Genomic DNA, 15840 nt, shown 5'->3' with positions numbered 1-15840 from the left:
AGAGTATGTGTCTGGTGCATTTTACTATAGAAAATTAAGACCTAAGAGGGTTGTTATTGTGACTTATTTTAATTTTAATATTTTTACTTAGAAATAAATAACCACATATGTGAAAAATGAGAGGAGAAAGGAATCCATGTGAGCTCTATGGTGAGAGGACCCTTTATTTCGCTTTTTTCCTCTTTGTAATATAGATATAGATGAGGCTGACTGAATTGGGCAAAGCTTGGCTGATTTGTGCCCCGACAAAGTAATGGCAGATCTGGACCTATTGACTTGTTCGGCTAGACCAATGGGCTATAGACTTGGGTTAACCCCAAACCCTACTAAAGGTAGGATTCAATCACAAAATCTCCTCTACAAATACAAATGTACAACCAACCAAAGTCTTCATCGATAAGCCAGCCAATTACACACATATAACTTGAAACCCAATACGTTTAAGGATCCATTTGGTTCACAGTTGGAATCAAAATCAGAATCAGAATCAAAATCCTTTGGAATTGGAATCAAAATGTTCTATTTCCATAGTCTGTTTGGTTCAGACTGGAATGAAAATGAAAATTAGTCTTGCAAAATATTTCCATAGTCTTGTTTGTTTGGTTCTATTTCCATAATCAGAATGTTCTATTTCCATAGTCTTGCAAACTAAAATTTAAGAAACCTGGAGGAAAAGATTGGGCTTGATGGGCTATCCAATCAGCTGCCTGATTTGCCTCACGGTAGACATGCCGGTACTTCAAACCAATCTCAAACTGGGTCTTCAAGGCAATGCAGTCTTCAATGATGCTCCACGAAGGTTTAGATTTATTGTGCAGACACTTCATCAGGGCTTTCGGTCTGTTGAACATGAACAGTTTTTTTCTCCTCCCAACCCTGTGGGCTGTGGCTAGGGGTGTCAGACCGGTTTTGGGTTAAAACCATCCAAATCAAAATCAATTTGGAAGGATTGGATGAACCAATAAGACGCCGAATTGGGTCAATCCAAATTTAATGGCCCATAGTATTTTTTTGGATTGGATTGGACCAGTCCATTTATATTGAATTGGGTGCAGATTGAACAAATATTCATCCATTGATAGAATATAAAAATACAAATGTCAATGGATCAGGTTTGGGTTGGAACCAATTTGAACAGAATGAAAGGTCCAGACATTTAATTGGAGTGGTCCAAAATGTTCAGAATATTCATTAGACTGGATTGGACTTCGTCCATATGCAATGAACTCATATTCGACTGGTTGGATTGGATCAAATCCTGTCCAATAGGCACCCCTACGCTGTGGCAAGATTCAATCCCAAATCTCTGATACAACCAGCCTAAGTCTTTTGCCGACAAGCCTGCCAATTACTGGCGTACAACTTCAGACCCATATGTCCAATATTTTTTTTTCATGTCGGTGTGAATATGATTGGTCCCACCTAAATATCAATTTTATGAGACCAAATCAGCCCCCCACAACATCCCCGCCATGTATTGGAAACATCTCCCGATGATAATTCCAAAAATGATGATGTCATCATTGGAAGATGTTCCTAATACATGGCGGAGATGTATTGTGGGATGATGTGGGGGGCAATCTTGTGAGGGGTTGATTTAAACTCCAATTTTATTTATTAGTATAGGGAACATGTTATAGACATGTGTAAGGATAGGATAAACCTCGTACGATATGATATTTTTATTTAACTTTTACTACTTGTGGTATTACATCAAAACCAAAGTCAAGTATCTGCTTTATATAGTATAGATTAGAAATGGTAATTTTTTTCCGTTCTTGTGGAGTATCCGGCTTCCCAATATATGTATTTAGAATATTTTTATATTTTTAAAAATTCCCTTATTTTAAGTAAATATATTTTCTAAAATAATATTAATCTAAAAAATTAGGGATTCAAGTCTTCAACAAGGAACTCATCTCCGTCGAGGATCATAGATGGAGGGTCATTTTATCCCCAATGGGGATTGGAGTTGGGGACAGGAATTTGTTTCAAAGTTAGGGTTGTGGACAGGGAGTATGCCCTTGCCACAAATCAGTTATGTTGCTGAGTCGGGCCGTGTTCAGGTTGGGCTTTGTCTATGTATCAATAGAATACATTCAAGCCTGAGCCCAGCCCGGCCATCATTCCTAGGTCTTGAGCCCCTTGCCCGACCCTCATACAAAGCCCAGGCCCGAGCTTGGCCAAAATTTTGAAAACAGAAATTTTTTTCTTTTTTTATTCAATAAAAAAGTTTTTTATTTATATTAAAAACCTTCAAAACTCAAAAATAATAAACATTTCACCATTACTTAAAAAAAAAATACAAGAAGAACAAAGAAAAAATATTGTACATATTTTTTATTAAATAAAATATATTTTTATTATTTAATATATAATATCGTGTCGGACTCAGGCCGGGCTTTTTTGAGAAAGATCAACCCCGGCCCAAAAAAGTCAGATCCGGTGCTTTAGGCCTGAGACCAAACCCACAGGCCTAAAATTATGATCAAGCCCGACTTATAACAGGTCAGGCCGGGCTATTAGACTACTCGGCCCATGAATAGTTCTACTTGACATTCTTAACATAGACAAATAAAACAAAAAATGAAAGAAAATAAAAAAGAAAGGAAAGACTCCTCTTATTTTGTCTAATCAACCTTCTCTTTATCATTTGCTTATCAAAAGAAAATTTTGTTCTCTTTTATTTTTCTTTATAAGCTGAATTAATTCACTCTCTTTTAAGCTTCCATTTTTTTTGGCAATCAAATACAACATAGAAAGATATCAAAATGTATAAATTCTTTCTCTTCACAAATCCATCCTATATCAGCCACACGGAACATTGTACGGAGGACTCTTCCATACTGACAACTTAAAATTAAAAAAAAAAAAAAAAATCCACAAGTGTGGTGGATAAATGCAGTTGTAAAGCAGTAAGAAAGCAAATTCGTATGCTTAGCAATGGATTTTGTGCTTCTGATTTTCTGAATATGAACCAGAAGCTGTAAAGATATTAATGTTGTTGATTTTTCTATCTTTAGCCACCTCTTGAGTGGGATTCATCCAATGATAGGTCTCTATCTTCTGAATCCTTTATTCAGCAACTATGTCGGTGGGTGCCCCCTAAGCCCTAACCAAGCAAATAATCAAATATGAAGTAGAAATGTCCAAGTAGAGATGGATGCAGGTTGAGTCAGATCCAATAGCACAATCGTACTTAAATGCCACTGATCTGGTACATCATGTGAGACCCAGCTTACTGATTTTGACCACTTGGTGCATTTACAAACGTAATACAGGCATGCAGCAAATAAGGCACAAGGATGTTCATGCCAGCTGTATGATAAAAGGTCTGATCCAATCCAGGTGACTAGCATTTCTCAGCAGAAAAGACAGTAGATAACATGGAAGCAAACACTCTGACGAGTGGTTTCTGCATCAGAGTTCCAACCAGTTCCAATGGGTGCCATAGAATGTTAGCCAAATTATTGAAATCTTCCATTTCCGGACCCAGTTAAAAAATATGTTTACTTTGGCCACTCCTAAGTTTAGCAAGGCTCCAACTTCACTTTCCCTTCTATAAAAACCCATTTCCCTTTCTTTTTCTTCACATCCCTCCCTAGCCAGAATCAGAAGCAGCAGATCATCTTTGAATTTTCATATAGTTTCTAGTTTTAGTTTCTTGATCCAAAGGGAGGAAAGAAAAAAAGTTAGAACCCAGATGGGGAAATGAGTCAAATGACTGAGTAATCAGTTTCAGGATCATTGGAGACATATCAAGATTCTTAGAACTAGATTTCAGCTCTTTATCATATTTGGGTACCTCAAAATTCTGTTTCTGAGTCTTCTAGATTAGAAAGGAATTTGGGTTTCATCATTTTGATCAAAATCTTTGATATCTTTTTCCTTTTCTGCTACATATTTCAGAATAATCTGTTTTACAGAAGAGATCATTCATCATGTCTAGAATTTCCAGTCCTATCCTGTTTTTAATCTTCTTCATTTCTCTCTTCTTTTCATCCTCTGCCAGGTCCTGTCAATATACTTTTCCTAAAGGCCGAGTCTTCAAATCATGCATTACTCTTCCTGTTCTGAATTCTTTTCTTCACTGGACTTGCAACCCATCTGGAACAGTCAACATTGCCTACAGACACACAGGCATTGGTTCCTCTAGATGGGTTGCTTGGGCTATCAATCCTAGAGCCAGAGGCATGGTTGGATCACAGGCTTTTGTTGCTTACCAGCTTCCAAATGGAGCCATGCGTGTCTACGCAGCACCTGTGACTAGTTATACTACACAGTTGAAGCCGGGTGTTCTAAGCTTTGCAGTCTCAGATCTATCAGCCACCTATGCAAATAAGGAGATGATCATCTATGCTACTCTGAGACTACCCAGGAACATGACTGTTGTCAATCAGGTCTGGCAAGAAGGCCCCCTTTGGAGGAACACCCCAATCATGCATCCAACCTCTGGAGAAAACCTTGATTCTATGGGAATTGTGAATTTCCATTCTAGGTAGATGGCCATTACCAGTGCAGAGAAATCAAGAATTAGAAGATGGAATAAAAGCAAGTAAAGCAACCATTATGGGGCTTTCTTTTACATGTAGTCACTTTTGTTCTTCTTTTTTCCATTGTAGTTGATTGGCTCTTTCTATTGTTGCTTTCTGTTTCTGAAGGATCAGATGTAATAACAAGATTGAGCCATCTTTGTAAGACTAAAAATAGACAAGAGACATTCTAGAATAACACCTCTCTCTCTCTCTCTCTCTAAGATTTGGAATGAATCACTTTCCTAATTTTCCTAATCCTTTACTCTTGGAAAGCTCATGAAAAAAACTTAGAATAGATTACCGAATAGTGAAGAGCCAGAGATAGATGAAGTGTAATAACAAGATGTGAATGCAGAGGATTAACCCTTTTTGGGAAAATGACCTACAGAAGAAGACCAATAATCTTCCTAGAAATACCACTCAATCAATTTGTCTTCTGCAACTTAGAATCAAAAAATAGCATTTCCCCCATGGAAATGGTTAAATGATGTTCTCTAAAAGGAAGAAAATACGGAAGAAAACAGAAACATTTCCAAGGAACCATATCCAATGCAGCCTGAGTCTCTGATATCCACCCAAAAAAAATAGTATGGTGTCTTGGCCTCCTGGGTTGGAAACTTTAGTTGTGATCAGAACCATGTTAGACATAGGGCTAACTTGAGGTATGATTGAAAAGAGAGAACTTGTATTCTTGGTCCAAATTAAACAATTTCATTGCTCTCAACAGAGAACTTTTGAAGGCTGCATCTTCAAAAGCATGCCCAGAGGCCATAATTTAATGGGTACCGAGGCTTGGGCCATGTCTGATAACAGCTGACGTAAACTGTACGATTTATTATTTTGTTATTTAGTGAATAATAAAAAAATATTATAGTTAAAGTAAGCTACCCAACTTGAGCTTCAGCCATTAAAGAGCCAATAACATGCTTAAAATAATCTTACTCAAAAAAAAAAAAACAAAACAATAAGCTTTTCAGTTCAACTACTTCAGCCGTTATCAACAGCCCCTTGTTTTTCCCTCAACTGCTTATTCTTTGCTGTGCGGTTTTGGTTTGATCGTGTATAAATTGATCAAAATTCACCCAACCCGATTATATTTTATAAGTATTATATAGTATATAATATAATTATTTTAAATTTTTAATATGGGTTGTTCCATTTGCATATATTAATTTCGGTTTTATATATTTTTAAATCTAATATGTACATATATATACATTTTTTTAAAAATATCATACATACATAATAAATGTAACTAATCGCCCAAATGAACACTGTATTTGTAAGTACGTAAACAACATTTTCCATAAATAAAACAAATTCGGATCTCCTTTCCACAAGAACTCTGTCTATGTCTATCCATATAACAATACAGTTATACATAAAGAATATCTCATCCTTTTACATAGTATTGGATATCGGAGATGTTCTCAATACACGAAGATAGTATGTTGTGGGTAGACCTAAGCAGAGTTCTGATGGACAGGAAATCCTGACACATGTGAGTAGTACAAAACAAATGAAACCTTAAATTGTGACCATGTTTGAAATAAAAAATTAATTACTTATGTGATGCCTTCAATTTATTATTGAGGTCGCTGAATTGTTCTATGAATCCAAAGCCTAAAAATGTATCCCTAACTCAACCTGGTTACTTTAATGGGTTGGATCAGTCATGGTTTAACCCACACCAACTCACACCTCAATATCAACTTTATTAAACTCTTATATTCTTTTTCCCTAAGGTGGAGCCCAAAATACATCTCCTTAGAATTGATTGAAAATCCAAGAATTGCAGTTTAATGGGATTCCAAATCTGCTGCAAAAACACACATGTAAACTGGGCTGCATAAGGAATCATGAGTGAACATGCCAGTTATACACAACATTATAAAGTGGTTCTCAACATTTTCGTCAATAAAAAAAAAAAAAAATGAATAGATCCAAATTTTTGAAGTCAATCCTACAGCTGTGTGCACTGGAAATATATCTCTTCTTATTATTGACGGAGAAATGTTTCCAATTCATGGTTTTTTGCGTAGTAGATCCAAAGTGCCTTTAACCTACAAACATGATGGGACCCGTGAAAAAGCAGACCATGTGACAACATTGGTCATGTCTTTGCACAAGTTCCACATTGTTATACGGCCATGAAGATACAAAGTTGCATAAACTTGCTTTTTACTAGCATTCCACAAAATCATCTAATTTTGCTGCTTTTAAACCCAGTTCAAATCATCAAGCTGATTAGGTTTGGGGCGGGGGATGGGTTTGGGGATTCTACAATCCCTACTGGTACGGATACGGTATGGTATTATACTAAATTCAACTTTTGCTAACTTGCATATTGTTGGAAAGTATATAAGATTTATGTACTTACGTCTTAAATTTAATAATATTTTAAATTGTATGTAAAATTGAAAATTTTTGCTATTTGTTTGTATTATTTTATTTATTTATTGCTTATATATAAGAAGAAATAATAGGAAATTAGGCACGGGTTCTAAACCCAATCCGCCCCTACCCTTGAATGCGGAGAGGGTAGAGTCGGGGAGGGTTTTGCATTTTCATGTGCGTAGAGGGTTTGGATTCTCAAAATCCAACTTGCTACGGGTTTGGGGCAGGTACGAATTGGGGGCATAGGGAGGTGAGTAGAGTTTAGAATTTACAAAACCCACCCCGAACCGCCCCGTTGCCATCCCTATTTCTTGGGTAAAGAAAAACAGAAAGTAGGGCTACAAAGGGATAGGATCGAATTCAATAAAAGATATATTTGATCTGGTCTGTTAAGAAACCCAACAAATCTAAAGATAACTTTTTTGAGGGTATGACTTGAATTTGAATTCAAATATCTTATTAGATATCATATTCGAAGTAGTTCTTGAACTGAGGTTGTAGTCAGATAATTCTGCCAACTGGGTAGAGCCGAGGTGGAAGGACAAAGCCGTGCTCCAAGATCTGAAATCAAGAAAGCAGTCAAAGGCCTGAGGAGTTATCCCCGGGTAGGTACTCTGAAGCTCAAGTTAGTCAAGGAAAGTGGGTGGTCGGCCCGAGCAGTTAGAGAACGGTGCTGGTCTGAGCAAAGTAGCGGCATCGAAGTAGAAAGTCGGATCCCTTACCTTGAGCAGAATGTACCTTTTTATAGTTGAAGATCCGTGTCCTGGTCAGGTGAGGCTTCCAGGGTTGTCGGGATGAGGTTGCCTACCGAGGTCTTCAAGATAAGGCCTAATCCCCAACAAAGTTGTCCTCATCCATACGATGTTCTCCTATCTTGGTCGCGCTTATCCACATGATGTGGTGTTGACGTGATCGAGGTGATAAATCAGGCCACGGAGGTGACGTGGTGCTGATGTGGCTAAGGTGATAAGGCGAGCCACAGAGATGATGTGGTGATGATGTGACCAAGGTGATAAGGTGGTCACAAAGACAACACATGGCACTCGAGGCCAGATCAACCATAACCCAAACACCACACTCCCAGTTCCAAAGTCAATGAGTGTAGTGCTCGGCCGCGGTGTGGCGTGGAAGAGTTCTTCAGTTCTCAGATAAGGAACTCAAGTCTGAAGTAGGTTGAGCATGCCCTCTGAGCGGAGGACCTTGGGATTGAACCAGTTTCTGAGCAGACCGGCTGGTTTGACGCTCATGTCATGCTAACAGAAGAGACATTTTGCCTTCCCGAGGTTACATACACACGAAGGTCAGTGGCGTTGTTTCATCTTCCCGAGCTATCAAAGGGCGGCGTTTGATCCACGTCGTTGATCTTGCCTTGATTTGGATTGTTGAGAGTCCTATAAAAGGGGGGAAGAGCATTTCCCCTTTGTCATTTGCGAAGGAAAGCGCTTGCAAAGCTTGGAGAGAAGTAGTCTTTAGTTGCTCAGTGTTTGCTTCAGTTCCACGGTCCTAACTTTCAAAATTCGGTAAGATGTCTTCCTCATCCATGGACTTCTCCTGATCTTCTTCTTCTTCTTCTTCTTCTTCTCCTTCATTTTCTAGTTCTGAGTCCGAGCCGGGGTCTCTCACCGAGGCTGCCATGCTCAATGTTCTTGAGGTTGATGGCTAAGGGGCCGAGGCCGAAGACTTTAAGGCATTCAACCTTGTACGGGTCGCAGAGTGGGAGGCTGAGGCCAAGGGGTCAAGGCCAAGTTGTCAGTTAGGGAGGAAGCTACCCTTCCACCACGGGCTAGTTGCCAATTTGGGACCACGTTGTGTTGTCTAACGCCCGGGGATATGGCTCAAATCCAAGCTCTATACTGCATCCCTATAGAATATGAACTTAGGTGCCCGAGGACCGGTGAGAGGCCCACAGATACTCGTCTAAATGAGCTATATGTGTATGAGCACAGCCTGATGGTCGAGCTGAGGTTACCATTGCACAAGGGGATGGTTGAGGTGTTCAAGTGGTATCGGATACTACTAGTGTAGCTGACACCCAATTCGTTTAGGTTCCTAATCAGTCTCATGTCCTACAGTTTCATCCATGATGTCGAGCTTACCCTAGAGATGGTCACCTATTTCCTTCAACTGAAGCATCACCAGCAGGGGTACTACTACTACACGGCTAAGCAACGCATCAAGCACTAGAAGAAGTTCTTCTTTGTGCATTGTCCTAGAGGCTCACCTCTATCGGCCGAGCTCTAGAAGCCGAGGACTAATGTGAAGCAGCCCAAGCTAGCCTAGCTCACCTCGGAAGAAAGGGTGCCGATAGGGAGGATCGAGGAGGTCAATGTGATAGACTACACATCCTTCTCGAGTTTGATTAGAGTTGGGCTGATGAGTGAGGTAGTCAGTCTGTTTGTTGTGCCGACTTTCCATTCTGTTTTTCTTACCGAGTTGTGTGACTTGTACTGATTTGTTGTTTACTCTATGCAGGTGCTGAGATGGCAAGTCATGAAGAGATCATTCATCATATGAGGGTTGGACAAGACAGTCACAGCCGAAGTGCTCAAGGAGCCCATCCCTGGTCTGAGGTGGTACAGCCAAGGTCTACCGAATGGACTCCTCGACAATAGAAGAGGGCAAGACAAGTCGAGGAAAAGGTCATAGTGGTCAACCCATAGGAGGGCACTCAGGCCGTCCACCCCCTTCCTCATGGTAGAACATGCCAGAGGGCAACAGTCTGGCTATCCACGTGTCATAGTGGAACGTCCAAACTGGGGATGGAGGGCATTGTTGAGCAGCTTCTCCGCTGCCTTTTATTGCCGGCCATGAGGCAGGAGGGGGCGGAGTCCACAAGCGGTGCCCTAGAGATCGCACCCACGCTTCAAGTTGTGTCAGTAAGCCCTTGCTTGTGCTTTCTACTTTGGTCAGTTAATGTTGCTATGTTGACACTTGGTTTCTTTTTTGCAAAATGCTTGCTTGGAGGTCGCGATGATAGATCGTCTTCGGTTAGTGTGACGCCTCTACGAGTTTAGTCACGCCGAGGTTGAATGTCTGAGGGCTCGGTTGGATAAGGTTGAGGTTGTGGGTGTGCGGTTGGTCACGCTAGAAGCTAAGAATGTTGAGCTGAAGCACGACATTGATGAGCGGTCTGAGACTATCCACAAGCTAGAGCGGCGTGCCACCGAGCTGAAGGAGGCGTGGGAGAGGCTAAGGAAGGAGGCCAACGAGAGGGAGGCCCGGGCGAGGGAGGAGGTAGTTGCTCAGTTCAAGGCCTCTAAAGAGTATTAGAATGAAATGGACGACTTCGCCGCACGCTCCTGGGAGGCGTGGTTCTTACTTTGCTGGGATAGGGTCTTGCGTCGATTCCCCGACATTGTCGAGGTCGTGCCAGGCTTGGGGCCTTTTGATCCTGACACCCCCAACATTGTCGAGGTCGACATGCCTGGGGAGGCTGAAGAAAACCCCACCGAGGACTAAGCATTCACCACTGTTGTTGCTGCCCTATTCTTTATTTTGCTCTTCTGATGTTTGTCTTTTCCTCTTTTTCTTGTTGATGATGCAAACGGCTTGATATGGTGAGCCTTTATCTTTGTATAAATTTTTAACGATTAATGGAAAAGGTACTTTTTGATTCCAAGCTTGTCGCGTTCCTATTCCTTATTTTATTTCGTTGAACTTGATCGTAAGCCTCGGTCTTATCCTGGCCGAGATCGAGGGTAGCCAAGAACTTTAGTCATCGGCTTTCATGGCCAAAGTGCTTTTCGAGCTCTCATCGCTTGGGGGATGCTCAGTTTCACTTGGTCTCAGGGAGATTTGCGCTCTTCATGGGCTAGCCATTCATCAGTAGGGTGTGCGGAGTTCGGTGACCACCTCTGGCCTTTTGAGGTGGGAGTGTTCTTCCTCGCTTTGGGCTCTGACCGTCAATTAGTCAAGTCAACTAGATTAGTCGGCTATGCGTTATCGGGCTAGCATGTGGCTATGTGTTGCAAGCTTTGGCCATTATAGGTCAGCCGAGTCAATGCGCGGGCATTCCAACCATTGAGAGTTTGGTTGGATGGCGTGTGTTGCACAGCGTGAGTTGTGCGATGTGTGCCATGTAGTGTGTTGTAAGGTGCGTGCTGTGAAATATGTTGAACAACTGAGTGCAAAAAAGGGATGTCTTTCCCTCTCCTACTATGGTTGCCATCTTGAGGTATGCTCGACCGTGTGTTTCTTCTACCAGGTTGAGCTCTCCGCGTAGGTCTTCGTTGTTCTGCTCATCGTCGTAGAATTCGGTCCGGAGAGTTGGCAAACCTATCTTTATGGGGTTCATGGCTTCGGAACCATAAGCGAGGTTGAAGGGCATCTCTTCAGTGGTTGTCTGCGGTGTAGTCCTGTACACCCAAAGGATGTTGGGCAATTCCTCGACCCACCTTCCCTTAGCTTGGTCAACTCTCCCCTCCGGAAGCCATCCCTCTTGTGATCATGGCGATGACTCTAGCTGGGGGAGCTCGGCCTCGGGGTCTGGGGCGTGGTTCTTCCTTTGGTCTGTCTTCCTTTATGTAAATGAATCCCTCAAGGTATTTGCACCTGATCAAGTCCTCGAGGTGGTGCTTCAGATCATGGCAGTTATCGGTCACGTGGTCGTGGTCCCGATGGATCTCGCAGTACTTGTCCCAGTTCCTCTTGTCACTCTGGGTTTTCATCCTCTCAGGCCACCTGATGTACTTGCTGTCATGAATCTGCATCAGAATTTCAAGCCACAGTGCAGTCAGCGGAGTGAAATTTTTGTAGGTCGGGGTGGAGTCCTCAACCTTCAATATGGTCGGTGGTCCTATCTCTTGCTATCTCGATCTGCCCTCTTTGCCTTACGATCATCACGGTCCCTTATCTTCCTATCAGATTATTCTTCCTCACCTATTATTGCGCTTGTGCTTCCTCGATGTTGATGTATTTCTAGGCATGATTCATCAATGCTGCCATAGTTTGAGGAGGATTCTTCGATATGGAAAAGTAGAATGGTGAGGGGCGTAGGCCATGCATGACAGCTGTGACAGCCACGGACTAATTCAATGAGCAGACTTGTAGAGCCTCAAAGTTGAATCTGGCTAGGTATTCTCTGAGGGACTCTCCCTTCCTCTGTCGCACTTGCATGAGGTTGGCCAAAGTCTTATAGTGCTTCTTGCTAGTCGTGAACTATGCCAAGAATTGGCTCTCCAACAGCTCCCAAGAGGAGATGGAACTTATGGGAAGGGATAAGTACCACGTCAAAGCTACATCCTTAAGGGTTGCCATGAAGGCTTTGCACATTTGGCATTCGAAGGAACCGTACAGCATCATCTGGGATTTAAAGGCTTCGAGATGATCATTGGGGTCGTCGTTTCTGTCGTACCTCTTGGACTACGGTGCTCACTAGTCGGACGGGGGGAGCTCATCCATGATGTCTTGGGTGAAGATCGGCTCCTTGGCGAGTTGGTCATTTGGTTCCACAGGTCGGACTACCGGAGGGGCCGCGTTTTTGTTAGCTTAGTTGCGCTCCAGCTTAGTCAAACGTTGTTTGAGTTCTTGAATTTCTAAAAAAATTTGGTCCTAGGCTACAGGTGTGGTTCTCTCTTTCTTGGGCGATATTGGGCGATCTCTAACCAAACTGGATTCGGTGATGGATATCAGTTGTTGTTGTGTCTGTCCACCGAGCCTTTCCTTTACCGAAATCCAAGCATATCAGTGTGTTCAATTATCATGTTCGCGGGACCGGGCCGAAGAGCCAACCGTCCCGAGCTCCCTTAGCAGTTCAGATGGATTATACGCTGTTAAACACGAGGCGGACTGAGATCTTGATGACGATCAAAGACGCCCCATACGATCATAGAGATCACGGTCATAGTACCGAACAGTGTAATAAACTCCGGGACGAGATAGAGGGACTCATCCGTCGCGGATACTTGAGAAATTTTGTACAGCATAATAATAATAATAACAATAAGGCATGTCAGCAAGGGGAGCACAGAAAGGATGCCCCCGAATCCAGCAACAGACCATTCGAAGCGTTGCAACGACAGCCTTCGAAAGAGAGGCCAGTTCGGGGAACCATCCATGTGATAGTGGGAGGTTCGGTGGTAGCAGGGTGTACTTTGGAAGCAGCCCGGACGTCAGTTCGCGAGGCAGCCCGAGAAAAATAGAACCCTCCAAAGAGGCCGGACAGAAGAACCGATCTTCTTCACGGAAGACGATGCGCGAGGTGTCCACTACCCCCACGATGACGCGCTCGTCATAAAACTAAGGATCAGCGACTTCGAAGTCAAGCGCGTACTTGTGGGTTCAGGTAGTTCAGCGGACATCCTCTCCAAGTCGGCATTTGACCAGCTACAGTTGCGGAGAAGCGAGCCGTCAAGCGCGTACTTGTGGGTTCAGGTAGTTTAGCGGACATCCTCTCCAAGTCGGCATTTGACCAGCTACAGTTGCGGAGAAGCGAGCTGAAGCTCGCAAACACTCTTTTGGTGGGCTTCAGCGGAGAGAAAGTCAGGCCCCTCGAGAAGATAACAGTACCTGTGGAAGTCGGCACATGGCCTTGTGCGGTCAGACTCAACCACGATTTCCTAGTGGTCGCAACCCCCTCCCCATACAATGCCATAATAGGGCGGCCAATTACACATATTCTGCGGGCAGTGGTCTCCACCTACTATCTGGCAATGAAGTTCCTTATAGACTTCGGTGTGGGGGTAGCGCGGGGCGACCAGCTTGAGTCCCGCAAGTGTTATGTTGCCGCCCTGAAGGGAAAAACCAAGGCGGTCGATGACCTCGAGCTAGAGCGGCCTACGGAGCAGGGCGAGGAATGAGCTTCGCCCACAGAGGAAACGGTCGCAATCCCAACCTCGGCTACAGATCCGGCTCGAACACTACAGATCGGTGCTTCCGTGAAGGAGCCTCTATGAACCGAACTGGTGAGTTTTTTACTTCAAAATTTAGATATTTTTGCATGGTCCGCGGCCGATATGCCCGGTATTGACCCTGGCCTTATAACTCACAAACTTAACACTGACCCTGTAGTCAGACCCATTAGACAGAAGAAATGCAACTTAGCCCCAGTGCGCTAGAGAGCGGTTGACGAGGAGGTCGAAAAGCTCCTCGCAGTAGACTTCATAAGGGAAGTTCATTACCCGAGCTGGGTAGCCATCCCAGTACTGGTAAAAAAGGCAAACGGCAAGTGGCGCATGTGCGTCGACTACACCGACCTGAACCGAGCTTGCCCAAAAGACTGTTTCCCCTTCCCTAGAATTGACCGCCTAGTGGACGCGACCTCAGGACATGAGTTTCTAAGCTTCTTGGGCGCCTACTCAGGCTACAACCAAATCAGGATGGACCAGTCTGATGAGGAAAAAACCAGCTTAATAACCGAGTTCAGCCTGTACTGCTACAAGGTCATGCCCTTCGAACAGAAGAATGTTGGGGCGACCTTCCAGAGACTTGTAAATAAGCTATTTCAGCCCTTAATTGGCACGAAAATAGAATGTTATGTAGACGACATGGTCGTCAAGACACAATTTACACAGGAATTAAAAAAAAAACTTAGATTCTGTCTTCCAAATTTTGCGTCAATCTAGCATGAAGCTGAACCCAAACAAATGTGTCTTCGGTGTCACCTTGGGTAAGTTCCTAGGGTACATTGTCAACCGGCACGGTATTGAGGCCAACCCAGACAAGATAAAGGCCATCCTAGATATGAGACCACCCCGAAAAGTAAAAGAGGTTCAGAGGCTAAACGGCCGCATAGCCGCTCTGAGCCGCTTCATGTCCAAATCGGCATATCGTTGTCTGCCTTTCTTTAAGGTAATCAAATGCAAAGGGTTCAAATGGACCCGAGACTGCCAACTCGCATTCAACGAGCTAAAGAGCTACCTCGCTACTGTGCCAACCTTAGCTAGGCCCGAGGAAGGCGAGGTCTTAGAACTGTACCTCTCGGCAAGCGACGAGGTGGTCAGTTCGGTACTAAAAAAAGAAGTAGATCGGGTCCAGCGGCCCCGTCTATTATGTTAGTAAAATTTTGTGGGGAGCGGAGACGAGATACCCGCAGATAGAAAAATTAGCATATGCACTGGTAATCGCAGCTCGAAAACTCCGCCCATATTTCTAGGCTCACACTGTCATGGTCTTGACCGACAAACCTCTGAAGCAAGTCTTACTCAAGCCCGAGGTTTCTGGTCGGCTAACGAAGTGGGTCATCAAGCTCAGTGAGTACGACCTCCATTATAAGCCACGAACTGCTATTAAGGCCCAAGCCTTAGCAAACTTTATCGTCGAGTGCACGTTTAGCCTCGAAGTCCCTGGGCCGGTCGAGCCCGAGATCCCCAGTTCGGTTGAGCCCGGAGCTCCCAAGCCAATAGAGTCTGAACCCCGTGAAGTAGCAGCTAGTGTGGCATCTCTCCTGGTTAGGCCAAACGCGAACTGGGATGAGGAGTCCTGGATCCTTCACGTAGATGGCTCCTCGAACCAGCAGGGCAGCGGGGCTGGAATAGTGCTACGCGGCCCGGGTGGCATGAAATTGGAATATGCACTACGCATTGAATTCGCGGAATCCAACAACGAGGCGGAGTACGAGGCACTGATAGCCGGGCTGAACCTAGCGCACAAGGTAAGAGCAAAGCACGTAGTTATCTACAGTGATTCCCACCTCGTGGTCAACCAGGTTACGGGCGAATACAAAGCACGTGAGCTCACTATGATTACATACTTGGCAAAAGTAAAGGAGGCTCTACTCAACTTCCAATCACACTTCATCAAGCAAATCCCGAGGTCAGAAAACACTGAGGCCGACGCCCTGTCCCGGTTAGCCAGCACGAGTCACAACACCATGAGAACCGTGTACATAGAGGACTTACCTCGGCCTAGCATTCTCGGTGAGGCAGAGGTGGTCGCTCCCGTCCTTGAAGCAAAGCCGAGCTGGATCGAC

The sequence above is a fragment of the Nelumbo nucifera genome, chromosome 7 (assembly GCF_055504915.1).
Source record: "Nelumbo nucifera cultivar China Antique chromosome 7, China Antique-T2T, whole genome shotgun sequence".
Lineage (NCBI taxonomy): Eukaryota > Viridiplantae > Streptophyta > Magnoliopsida > Proteales > Nelumbonaceae > Nelumbo > Nelumbo nucifera.
Note: the sequence above shows the minus strand (reverse complement) of the source record.